Genomic DNA, 13,732 nt, shown 5'->3' with positions numbered 1-13,732 from the left:
AAAGCTATATATATATATACAAGAAATTTTTTGAAGCTCTCAAAATTTTCTGAGATTCCTGTGTAGATCGAGGGTAAATTCTAATACCTTGATTCGACTTTTCCACCGTGTATACGCGTAACATTTTGGCTTTCCAGCGGAAATTAATCTATCAAGCGTGAATAAAGATGGAAATGGCTGAACGGACGTATCGAACGTGACGCCACGCTGCGCCGCGCCGCGCCGCGATAACGAAGATTAATACGGGATTCGACGGAGAAAAGTACTCTGGTAGTTTTTCGCAATAACTGCATCGCGCCTCTGTTCTAATTCACTTCAGGATCAGCGCGGAAAAAAAAGAATGTATCATTTCGCCGGCGCGGGCGCGGCGTGTCGTCGCGGCGGCAAAAGAAAAGCAGCAGAAAGAAAATCAACGACGTTGCTCCGATAATGGAGCACTCCCCCGGCTGCAATAACCGTCAGAAATTTGCATGAATAACAACGGGGATCGTAATTAAGCCACTTCGTCATTACGGTTCTGAGAGAAAAGTCAATCGGCGGCGCTTTGACGGGCGTTTCTCTCTCATCGCGGCGACAAAACGCAATAAAAAAGTTTGTAAAATAATATTATATTTGCCTCTCTCTCTCTTTCGGATCTCGAGCGCTTAATTAACATTATCCAATTTCAGTTTGAATATCGATGAACAATGGTAACATGTGATTCTTTCTAAATATAAAGTTTAAAATATTAATAAAAAAATTATAGAGTAATGTTATATAATTTTTTTTAATTATCTCTGTTTTCATAAATTTATTTTTGTAAAATTATAAATATTTCAGAATTATATCATAATAAAACATTTAATTTATGTATAAGAAACTTTCAATTTTTTGACAAAGTTCAATTTTTTTAATAACTAACCTAACCTTATAGGTAATATTCATTAATTTTAAGAAAGAGAACCGACGTAAATGAACACGATGCAATTATGGGAAGACAGACACGAAACGTCATGACGGAGCGTAATTTCTTCTGAGAGAGTATTTCATGGCTCTGTGTATCGTGCACGAAGCTTTTGCTGGCTGCGCAGTGTCAACTGCAAGCCGGTCGCATGGCAATGAGACTTCCTCTCCCTCCCCGTATAAAGCCTCGTCTGTTTCTGTAAATGCGTGGACCAGAATGCGGGATATCGCTCGACCGTATAGAGTTAAGTGCCTAGTAGTAGAAACTATATATATAATATATATATACGGAAGCGCCGTCCCGTGAACTTGTCGCCGTGTTGTTCCATACGATCTTGCGGTCTTGCAAACGTATATCCCACGTCGCTCGTCTAATGAAACAAAGACCTGTTTTTCAAGGGAAATAATGCTTCTTCGAGGCTCTACGTCTGACTACTTAAGAAACGGAGACAAAACGTTAGACGTACACGTGAGAAAAATTATTATTTAGCGTCAATTAATAATATTGAAAATTGACAAAGTTTAATAAGGTAAACGTAAAAAATGTACATTTATATTCTTGTTTTTTAATTAATTTATTTGAGAAAAACATTAATAAAATAAAAATGAAATTCGAGATTAAAATGCATTATTTTTGGCTATCTCCTATTTTTCTAATATAATTTATATTTCAAGTAATTTTCTAGAATAATGTTTTGTCACAGATTATCTTTGTCTTCTTCAGGACAATTGTACAAATGTTACACGAGTAAAGAAAATGTTTCTGAAACTCTTGTTCGTGGCAGAGTAATGCAGCTTTCGTCCGATAAGATTACTGGTGCGATTTTTCAACGAAAAAACGAAGAAATATCAGTAAGCTCGAAATCCTTGTTTCGTCGCATGTAACTCTATCTTATATTGGCAATCTCCCGTGCTCCATTTGGCCAAGCAAAACGTCTCTACCGTACTCTATCTGCTGAATCGCCCGATCTGATGTTACCATTGAACTCGGAGACATTTGGAAACATATTCTCCCCAAGGAAGTTGGCGTAATTGCTTCGCACGCGCGAGTGACGGCGCTAAAGTCGGTCCGCGATTATACGCAAGATTATACCGATTTGCCGATAAGTAGCGTCCGCCGAGGTATCGATTAAAAGTCGACGAAAAAGTCGTCGACAACGAGACGGCGCGGCGGGTGTTATCTCGTGTTCGGCGATTGCCTTTCTTGATCCGTGATAGCCATTCGAAAATCCGATATCCAGCAGCCTGCGGACGAAAGATGGAACAACGCGGCCGACGCTGGGTGTGTACACAAAGACCGACGTCAAAGTCGGCGAAAAACGGAGGAAAATAGGAGGATAAGTGGATAGTCGCTTCAAGATAATACGAGAAAATTCTCGACGGCCTTCCTCGGACCCGAAGGCCAGAATATCGGCTCCGCTAATGGATCCTTCCGCTAGTCGTCGCCGGCTGCGGTAGGTTCGGAGGCAATTAAAGTTCGTCCGATTACGTTCGCGGGCCGCAAAGCAGATCAACGAGAGCGGCGCGGCGCGGCATAACGTCGCTTTTTCTCCCGCTTCCGAATATACGCGCTCAAGGCTCGCAGTCGGCTTTACTAAAAGTTTGCTCTCCTCTTCCTTGAACAGAGCTCCGGGAGATACTTTATGAATTCTATGCATCGATAAGATGATGAACGCCGAGTCTGTCTCAAGTTGAAGTAACTCGAGAGTAAAGAAAGCAAAAATTCCCCCCCCCCCCCCGCCCCGTATTATATCTTTAAGTAAATGTTATAGTATCTCGATAAGGCATTAATCGCGATTCTTCTTTCCATTTTTCTAGTCTCTATCTCTCTCTTTCGTTAATATTCTTTTATTCGTAAAACGTTTTATTTAAGGCGGTTTATTCGCGACTATGTGAGTCAAAATAAACCTCATTTTAAAACTTCTAATTTAATTCATACACTTTCATAGTCGACTAAATTCATTAATGAATTTCTCAAAATGATTGTATATCACAAATCGAATAAATAATCAATAATAAAAAAGAGGCGAATAAAAATAGTCCAATTTTCTTAGCGTAGTACAGAAGAGCTTCAGATGTGGCAACGTCGCAACATTCATGCGTAAACAAATGGTTGCACGTGTATCGTTCGGAGCAATAAACTTAGAGGTTAATTTTATTTAAGTGCAACATTTACTTTTATATCATGAACGAACAACCGCGTTTTAACCTATGCAACTCGCGTTATGAATTCAAAGCGCGACGTTGCCACATATCCGAAGGTTTGTGATCACAGTGAGGAATGGACTGAAATCGATGTCTTTTAACTAATTTTGTGAACATTCTATACGGTTGAGATTGTTGGCTTTGGTACCATATGATTCGGAAGACACTCCTCTGTTTTTATTCTAATTTTCAACCTGATCTGTCTTTTCTATAATTTACTACCATCAATTTATCTCAAAATTACGGTCTCTCACGCGTCGTCCGCCATAAACGCAATGCTTAAGATAGGGAAAAAAGCATATTTTTAGACAATAATATCTCGGAAACTACACGGTCAATCCATTTCAAATTTAGCATGAAGATTCGTCAGTTAATTGCTTAATTACTTTTATTGAAAAAACTGCATCGATCTGTTTTCATAGGTTATATGGACATACCACCTTAAATCTTCTTCCAGTTTCTCATTCACTTTTCTCTCGAATTTTGTTGCTGGATTGTACAATTCAAATCTGTTGAGATAAAAATTGGCGGAAAATGTAACTCGAAACGTTAAATATCAACAGGGATACGCTCAGATGAACTGTTGCATTCGCAGTATCGGGAAAAAATGTGTAAGCATTTTGCTTATAAGAACGTACGGTATACGAGCCGCTGAATTATTTTCCTAGAACAGTCGATATAAAACGTCGCGCGCAAGCATGTACATGTTTTCGCGATATTGTCGACTGCACCGTTACCGCAATATTTCTCTTGCTCTCTACACGCTCTACATGCTTTATTTAAATGGAGTTAGAAATGGCCTCGCTCATGCTCCATGGCGCGTTATGCTTTATATTATATTTGCGTACATATACCCTCACTCGCATTGTGACGTAAAAGATTAGGATGAAATTATATTATGACTTATGTATAATTATATATATATTTTCGTGTAATACACAAATTGTCGGACATAATGAGAGTCGGATTGCGTGATTCGTATATACAATAATAGCCATTAACTTTGCGGCTAGTAAAGGCCATTGATGTTGAACGCGTCCGATTAAATTATCCGAACGGATGGGTCTTCACATTTCAATTGGTGAACTCTCAAGATCGATCCTCGTAGCGGGTGATCCTGTAGTCGGCGGTCAGCGGGAACAATTAGTCTTTCCTAATTAATCTAATTGACAGTCTAAAATGGCCAGCCGGCTTGGAGTTGAATCGGCCAGTAGCTAGTATAAGTACATAGTGAACTAAATTCTACTAAACGCGGTGCGGATCGGAAGTTTCCGATCGACTTGAAATCGATCTTAATTGTGCAAGTTAACTTGCGATTCGACCCACGACGAATCGCTAAACTGCGATTATGAATCTTGCGCAACATCGGAAGATTCGGAAGAGTTGGGAATTATTATAAGAATTAAGAAATTAGGAGGGAATTAAATTGGGAAGAATTTTCCCGTGAAACTCGTAATATATCCAATTATTGTTAATGTTTTGCGGACATCCGCATTATCAAATTGCGGCGATTAAACGTTGCGGTTTAGTACTGCCGCTGAAATATTACCAATGTATATATTCTATCTGTATCTGTACGTGATACACATAATTTCTGTGATATTACATTAACATAATACCGCGTGTAATTCTTCTCGTGCAAATTTTCGCTAAAATAATGTCTGTCAAAATAAAATTTAAAAGAATAATTAATTTACCCTCTAGCGTATGTACATATCGCAGTGAAAAGTATCCAGATGTCGAAAGTGCATAGACGTTGAAATATGCAATATAAAAGAATAAATTAATTTGTGCTTGCCCGCATTTCATAAATTTCCATATCTGTAGGCAATTTAAATTATGCTTTCTCTATTTTACATGTGTAATTATTTCAAAATATCCTCTTATGTAAGTTGAATTTATTTTGAACAATGTAATTAAAATTAGTTTTTCAAGAATGTTTTTTAAATATTGCATTATCTATTTTCCATATTAAATCAAAGTTATCGATTACAATTAATTCAGATTCTTTTAGACCAAAGTTATTAAACACCATCATTCTCGTAGATTGATGATACAGGCGGAAAAGTTGTCGGAAAAAACCGTATATTAACCATACATTACAAAACACTGCACACTGGAGACTTAATTGACACATTAAATGCTGTCAAAAAATACAATTTTTATTTAAACTTGTGACACAATAAACTAAACTCGCAAAATTCATTCCAATATTGTGTAACTCTTTGAAATAACAAATAAAATTATCTATGTTCAATATTGGCGACTGGCGCCAATAAAACTAATTAGCAACAGAGAGCCGATTGATCGATATTGCTATAGATTCATAAATATTGGCATGCTCGAAACAATATTAATTATTGACGCGTAAAACCTATTTTGCACAGTTTTATTTAATTGATCGAAAGTACAATCTGGTCTGCACTTTATTAACAATGCATTTATAGCTGCATTTACGATAAATTTCACTAATAAAAACTTGAACTTTGCAGTATTTATCTCTTATATATAGAGCGACATCCATTTTTACTATATAAATGGATAATAAAATTTGCTAACATATTTTAAAAATTACAAAACTCGATATGTCTGTACGGTTCATTACCCACGTTAAAAGCATATAGCATTTAATTGATTTAACATTTCGCTGGTACATTTCTCGTAGTTTTACGTACTCATCGCGATCGTTGTTGCGCTGCGTAATAGCAATTTGACCCACTTTTCCTTAAATACCACTATTTTCTGACTCGTGTAGCCAAACTGCAGGTCGACTCTTCAGCGTCGTTTTTCCGTTAAAACCCAAAGCGCACCGGTCCGATATGCATACTCGTACACCAAACGCGCGACATAACACAATACCGGTCACGTCCGCCATTGGTCATTTTCGAGTGCGGACGTCCGACGAGACAGAGAGAAAGAGAGAGAGAGAGAGAGAGAGAGAGAGAGAGAGAGAGAGAGAGAGAGAGAGAGAGAGAGAGAGAGAGAGAGAGAGAGAGAGAGAGAGAGAGAGCGACGGGTAACGATACCCCCTTACGTCTCTCGTAGCGATGAAAAATTCATCCCCTCGTTGTGAATACAAATCGAGCCATTAAGATTCAAAGTGTGTGGGGCGCGGAAGCGACGGCGACGCGCGACGTGAGAATTCACGAGGCGCGCCAGGCATACGCGCGCGTATATGTACAGATTATTTTTCCGACGGCTTTGCACGATTAACCCCTGACGCGCATTGTCCACGTGCTTCAAAAAAAGAGAGAAAGAGAGAGAGAGAGAGAGAGAGGGAAGGAGACCATCAGAAAAAAAGAACGAAGCTTTCGATCGTTTCGAGAGATCGCGCAATTTCTATGCAGACGCCAATTAATTCTGGAAAAACGCGAGACGCGCGTTAAAGGATACAACGTGGATAAATATACAAGCGAGAGGCCGTGTAGTGTGACAGAAGTCTTAATAATTAAAACGGGTTTCATTCGGCAGCCAAATGAGAGTACTTGAAAAAGGCGAGGAAGCAAATTACTCCCGCGGGGAATTGGAAAAATACGAGAGCCGCGGGTCGAATTAGAGTCATTTTTAGCGGAATTTTTCCGCGCTACCGGCCGAATTGTCATTCGCGCGTTTTCACGCGCGGTCTCATCTGTTGGATTTAATTGGAACAGACGGCTAAAATTCTTCGACGGCACTTTGCACGCACCGTATTACACATATGCCGTAATAACGCGCGAAGTATTCGCATATCGAGCCCCCCGGGCATTACCGGGCGAATTAGGATGCTGGGAATCTGGAATCGGTCGCGAGTTACGCGCGGCGGAGTGATAATGATGCGTAACGCGGGCATAATTGGCATAATCGATTCGTGCGTTTCGAAGTCCATGCGTGTTCGTCACACAGACGCTACGCGCGCGCCTCGTTTCCCGTTTCAAGGCATAGCAAATAGCAAGGCATAGTAGACTGTGTAAACGGGCGCGCGCGCGATATTGCACGTTTCACTTTCGACATCGCGTTTACGACAGCGCGGCCGCGCCGCGCCTACGTCAGCGTCGGGATCAATGCGGCTGGCAGTTTCAGAAACGGAATCCGTATTATATTTTGCCGACAGTCGCGCAATGTGCCTCTCGCGTGCAACGTCACGTCACGTAACCGAATTCTCTGTCCGTGTAACGAAAAACCTGTCTGCCTGCCTCCGTATACTATTATCCGGTAATTTTACCGCAATAGATTTTACTTAAATTAGAATGCTTATCACTGCGGTGTAATTCGGGAACGTATAGCTCGCGAAGGGGGACAGAAATTGAAACTTATTTGTTTTGATGTAAATTGAATTCTGAAAGACTCCCTTGAATCGATATCTCCTGGGTATACGGGAACAAGAATACCACGCTATGAATAACTCGCAAGGCTTTCTCACCGCGGCGATGTTTACTCTCTAAATTTCATAGAGTGGCTTCACCATTAATATGTTGGAGTAGTTGCAATCGTCACTTCAAAAGAGAGAGTTGTCACTCTAATTTTAAGTACATTCGGGCACTCATAAAATAGGGGTAAATTTTTCACTCAAATTTTTAGAGCGGCTACTCTATCGGAGTGATACGATCTCACTCTGAAGCTATAGGGAATCACGATTCACTAAATTTCACTTATTTTTGATATAATATTTAATTTTTATTGTAGAAACTAATGCAATAAGGGTTTAATTGAGTTTAACTCGACCGTAATACGGCGCATAATGTCAATTGATATGCACAAAAGCAAAAGACAAGTCCTATTCGGTATAATTCGAGCTTGTGCATGCGCGTCTATGCGGTTTCGCGTTCATCCGTCTCCGTAACTCTGCTCGATATTCCGCTTGGATCCACTCATCCTTATTCATTGTCCCTGTACACTCGACATGCAGTCTTTAATGAGACAGGATACCTTTAGGACAGTTTCAAATTGACAAATTTCAATTATGCGAACAAACCACGAGAGCATGGAAACTTTCACACAGATAATTCTAAGGTACAAATTATTCGATTCTTTTTTGTTAATGTAGAATCCTAATTAGCTATCTTGTTAGCTAAAGCTGTTTATAATTCTTTCAAGAGAGAAAGTAGGGAATTGCGAGGAATAGAATTCTTTTTCTTGCTTTGAAAGATTAAATAGATCTTTAAGGCTCGTTCTAAATTTTAAGATCTTTTAATCTCTAATTGTAAAAGCAAAAAAATTGCAATACAAATTATATTATATTGCGGGGTGCTTTTGTACGCGTATAAAGCGCTTGAATACTCTTCCACCTAATTGCTCCGCTATCGCAGAAACAGACAGAACGTTAAGTGCACAGTTCCTTTGTTCTGGCCGATCCTTTTCGAGCGATGAACGATTAATTAGGCTGTCACGTCGGCGACATTAATTATCGCGAGTGCATAATAAGTTGCATTTAAGGTACAATCGGGCCGACAAGCGTCGACTTAATCCCGCTTCAAGACTCGGGCGGATATGCGAGAATTAAACTTTTACAATATAAAGCGGGAACGCGGCATAAAGGGAATATTTGTTTCGACGAAGAAAGCAAGACAGCAAAGCAATTAATCATTGCATATATCTGTGTTTTAAAATCTCTCAAGAACTGTAAAGAATTACATTCAGAATGAGTAGCTTCGATCCGATTTTTTTCAATCATGTATTAATTGAAATTGATAAATTCAAGATTTATAAAAAGTTTTATACAAAACGATAAATAACTTTCTGCTCAACGGCACGTTAGATTCACCTTGATTTAAGTACAGATTAATCAGCTGCTCCATTGCATTGCATTTAATTTCAGCGGCGTTACATGTGCGCTGACAGATAAGGAGTTAATTACGACGGCTGCGTGTAATTGCGAGGGACGTCGACGTGTCTTCTAGCACGGGTGTTATTATCTGACAGAAAGAACGAAAGAGACGACATGGTGAGAAGTCGGAAGGGAGATGAACGGTGAAGAGCGAAGCTGAATGCACGTAGAATGAACGAATTAATCGGAAGAGCGGAAAATAATACTTTTGTTAATGTTTGCCGCAGTTGATTGACTGACGTCTCTTTGCGTTCCGCACGTTCGCTTATCGAGCCCTGATGAGTTTTCCAGGGAAGAGTTAATTGGAATAATTATACTGGTGTCGCAACGAATCTTGCAATTACATCATCAATCTCCGAGGATGTTATGCGAGCGAATGAGTTGATGGAACGGTCTGCAGTTCAGTTTTATTACCGAAATGATTATTTAGATTGCCCAATATATGTCCGGAGATGTTCACTTAATTCTCAACATAAACACGTATCCTCTTCACATAGATAGTGAGACGTCAATTGATAATTTGTTCTTAATTGTTCCTTCTTAATCGTAATCTGGAATACAGATAAAATATATAATTTGCCACAAGACGGTCTTCTTCAAATAGTTTCTTTTTTTAGCTCCTCGCGGTGACTCGTGAGAAATTAATAGAAGTTTCGAGGCCGAGGAGAACTCTCGGAAATCTCCACCTCCTGTTTAATTTCTGCTAAGTGGAGTAACTATATGCGAACGGCTGGACAAGACGATTTATGGCCACGAAACTCGTTTCAATATTCTCCCGTCGTATGCCGGCTTGACCCTCAGCTCGCGCATTTACTCCTTATTCTATTTCTCCTTTTCTCCCCTAAAGTTTCCCCAATAAATATCGCGGAGATCGTAAACGCGCCCTCGGTATATATTCCGCTTTTTCTGCGGATCTGAAAGTTGCATCGTTAATTAAAATAATTGTCGGCGACGAGCGTGAATGATTCAGCGACACATTTCATCACTTAAGAAAGCGACATTTGTACTTTCCTCTTCACGTGATTACTCGTCTAATTAATTATACAACAAAACATGTTTCAGACACATTATTATAAACATATGTAATAATTAATTATATAAATACGTAATTAATGTCGCAATAATCTTACGCGATATTCTGATAAATTTTTGTTTAATTTTTATATTAAACGGTGAATGTTGTGTGACGTGTTCAAATATATTGATCTTTTCTTTTAATATTTACACGATCTAACGTATTATCTGGCTTGTAGGTAAATGTAGTGACAGTTTTATATTTGCGAGCGTTGCTATATAAAACATGTTATTAAATCTATGTGTTGCCGCTATAAACTTCACCCTGCCAAGCTTAAAATCAAGCCGAGCAGCAAAATCGGCGGCATAAAAAATATATAATCAAATTCACCAAACTCTTTATCAAAGTAAATTTCTCGCAAATTTCGTTATTCGTATTATTTTCATTATTTCATCAGTCTGCTTTTTACGACAATACATATACAACTATATCCTGCGTTTTTATTTTCTAGCGGTGAACACGTTTCGTTGAAATGTACGTTTCTCTCGTTACTATTCTGGAGATTAACTTTGGCATATAGTGGCCCACAATTTTCCATTGCAAATTCGCTCTGAATGAAAGGCCTACTTCTGAATAATCGCGCGAAAGGCGGTAGCTATAAATTTGCGATGGTGTCAGGTGCACGCCTATGAGCAGTTGCGTCACATGATTACCTACGGCAAACTGTAATGTGCGCATCGTGAATATTCCGCAAGCTCTGTCTTCCCTGACACTCGATGATGAAGCGACCCGCAACGTTCAATTTGCTCACGCAAAGGCAGTAATGTGCGGTGCAAGAAAAATATTGTCGACACGAATGACGTTTAATCAGGAGATTAGAAACGAACTTGTCAGTGTAATTGCAAGAACAATTGCGTCACATAAAGAAACGCTGATAGTGTTTTAATGACCTAGACTCTTGAATGTTAACAGAAGAATTTCCATAACATTTGTACTCAAAACATTTTTATTTTGTATAAGGCAACAAAGTATCATATAATTTTTTAAATCATCAATTATAATCAGAATTAAAAAAATATATATTTATTTGTACACGAAAAAAATTGTTAATATAAAATACACAAAGAATAATCATGCAATTTTATTTAAAAAAATTGATAGTGGCAGAAAACCGACTCATAAAATTTACAATCTGTTTGAAAACGTCCTCTTGTGATTGTGAGAATCACATTAACTACGATGATGGCTCATATGAAAGCAACTGAACGTTTTCTGATCAGAAACTCCGAACTGGCCGAAAACGGTAGTCGGAGGTCCAACCAGGCAGGCAGGCAGGTAGGCAGGCAGGTAGGCAGGCAGGCAGGCAGGCAGGCAGATGCTGGCTGAATAGTTGGTAGCTTGGCAGGAGCTCCTGATAAAGAGGAAACCGGGAATCTCTTGTCGGTGTACGAATCACGTACGGACTTGTACACGATCGCGCGAGGGGAACAAGACACAAAACCCGGGCCGTACTTCGGCCCGGATCAATATCCACCCGGTACATACCGCAGCAACGTGGAATCGTGACCGTGCACATCAGGATTCACTAGAGAGGCAGCCGCCGCCGGTCTCGTCGTACGTTGTGTATCTTTTGACTATAGAGGTCTTCGACAACGACATTCACCTTAACTGACTCTGGCTGATGTGTGCTCGGCTTCGGGGAAACGCCATGAGTCCATGTTGCTCTCTCACTCGTGAAGCATGTTGCGAACTAAATTACACGCGAACAGGCGACAGTGCTTGCGATTGAGTTGCACTCGGCTACTCCGCCAGAGAAGCAGATGATTGCGAGATTTCATCGCAGCGCTCTCGCGATAGCTACACTACGCGATCTTCATACTCGGATTGCCAGCGCTTACGGCGTGCTCCAGCATTCCGGCGTGTATAAATTATTAACAGTCGGGTAAAACGTCCTGGGACCGAAGTTTATAAAAAAGTTCCGAGTTTAATGCGGCCATTTAAACGGAACTAAAAAAAGTGTCCGACTATTGATGTATTTTGTACGTCATTTCTTATTCATTTTTACAACTCCATTTATAATCTTCTTTATATATTTATTGGAATTTTTTAGTGTTCGGGTAATGCTTGACATATTCTCAATATTATATAAATCCGATATTATATAATTAAATTAAAAAAAAAAAAGATTTCAATTTCACCCATGCATATTTAATTTCATATTTTATTATGCCAGGCTTAATAAATGCTTTTTTATCATCAACGTGCTGAGTGACAAGTTAATTGAGACTGTGAATACGAATTTCTTGTTAGCGTAGCGGAGAAAAATATTCTTCACAAAGAATAATATCCTCGCGATAATGGTGTGGACGAGATGCGAAACAAAGTTACTCTATAACGACTAACAATTCGCCAATTAATTCATTTATAGATATATATATATATATATATATATATATATATATATATGTATACATACATATAAACTAGGATTAATTGTTATTACTACAAAAATAAATTATTCCATTCGAATAAAAAAGCTATAATCCGATATCATTCTCTTTTTTTTTGCTTCGATTAAATATTCGCTGGCGGATCAAGAATAAATCTTTTTTTATTTCTATCCGGATTATCATTATACACATGTTCGCTTATTATTCGATTGAATTTTCCCATCGATGCCGACGCTGAGGCACGTAACGTAATACGTGTATTCTTATATATATTAATATTCCTCTGTGGCGTCACGCCTTACCCCTTGCTTTCGCACCGTGTAAGCCAGGAATTAAATTACACACGATGTAGGACAGCCCTTTGTAACAAGATTACACTCGGTAACTGTTCACTGACCGTACAGAGACAGGGTGCATGCCCTGTAGCTTCAAAGAATCGGGATCACGCGGTGACAAGCGAAAAGAAAACAATCAGGTTTAATATAGTAAATAAATTTGCTGTAAATAAGCATTTATAATATAATTAACTATAATATATTTAGAGTTAAGAGTACGTGAATATTTAATACATGATGCTACATCTGTCACAAAATACGCAAAATCAATCTAAATAAGAGACGAAAAATAAAACACTGTTAAAAAAGCGTTCAGAGTACTACGCACAGCATATTAACAATTAACAGCATTAATGGTCTTTCTTACATGTATTTATTCACACCTATTACAGGATTTCCGTAATAACACGGCTCTTTGCCTGTTGGAGTGTTATTTGAGATACAATTAGCAGCTGTTACTCGTGCAACGTTCTGCAAATAGAGGTATATCTTCTGAGCACAGGACAACAGACGTCCTGCGGCTTAACCGCGATCTACTGGGTGGCATCTCCGACAACATCAAATACTTTTGCGAAGAAACTTGCGAAGAAACTCAAAGGTCCTCTTTGAGCGGCTACTTGTCGCGCACTTTCTTTTCCCTCCCATTTCAACCAAAATAAACACAATTCGCTGTCTAATAGGCGAGGCTTGCACACAGCGAGATAGTTGTTTAATGTGAAGATAAATAGCGGGGATCGCGAGGGTAAATTGGAGGACAGTTTCTCAAAAGTTAGACCATTATTGCAGGAAAGAGATGCGGCGATAAATTATCTCGCAACGCACACATCGTTTCGTGTAATTAAATTATGTTGCAAAATTTAGTACAGCAGTTGGGTGACGTATGAAGCAGTCCCTTGAGGCATGAGAGGAAGAAACATGGAAGCAGAAAGACAGACAGAGAGGGAGAGAGAGAGAGAGAGAGAGAGAGAGAGAGAGAGAGAGA

At 39.1% G+C, this 13,732-nt stretch overlaps 1 protein-coding gene across 6 annotated transcripts in view; it reads right to left on the bottom strand.

Moving 5' to 3' along the window:
* LOC112456604 overlaps positions 1-13,732 on the bottom strand; it is a 200,900-nt gene that overhangs the window by 86,284 nt on the left and 100,884 nt on the right. The gene's annotated exons all lie outside the window — the stretch shown is intronic.

This window comes from Temnothorax curvispinosus, unplaced genomic scaffold (genome assembly GCF_003070985.1).
Source record: "Temnothorax curvispinosus isolate PA1 unplaced genomic scaffold, ASM307098v1 QBEX01006993.1, whole genome shotgun sequence".
Classification (NCBI taxonomy): Eukaryota; Metazoa; Arthropoda; class Insecta; order Hymenoptera; family Formicidae; genus Temnothorax; species Temnothorax curvispinosus.
This window is presented reverse-complemented; position numbering and strand designations above follow the sequence as displayed.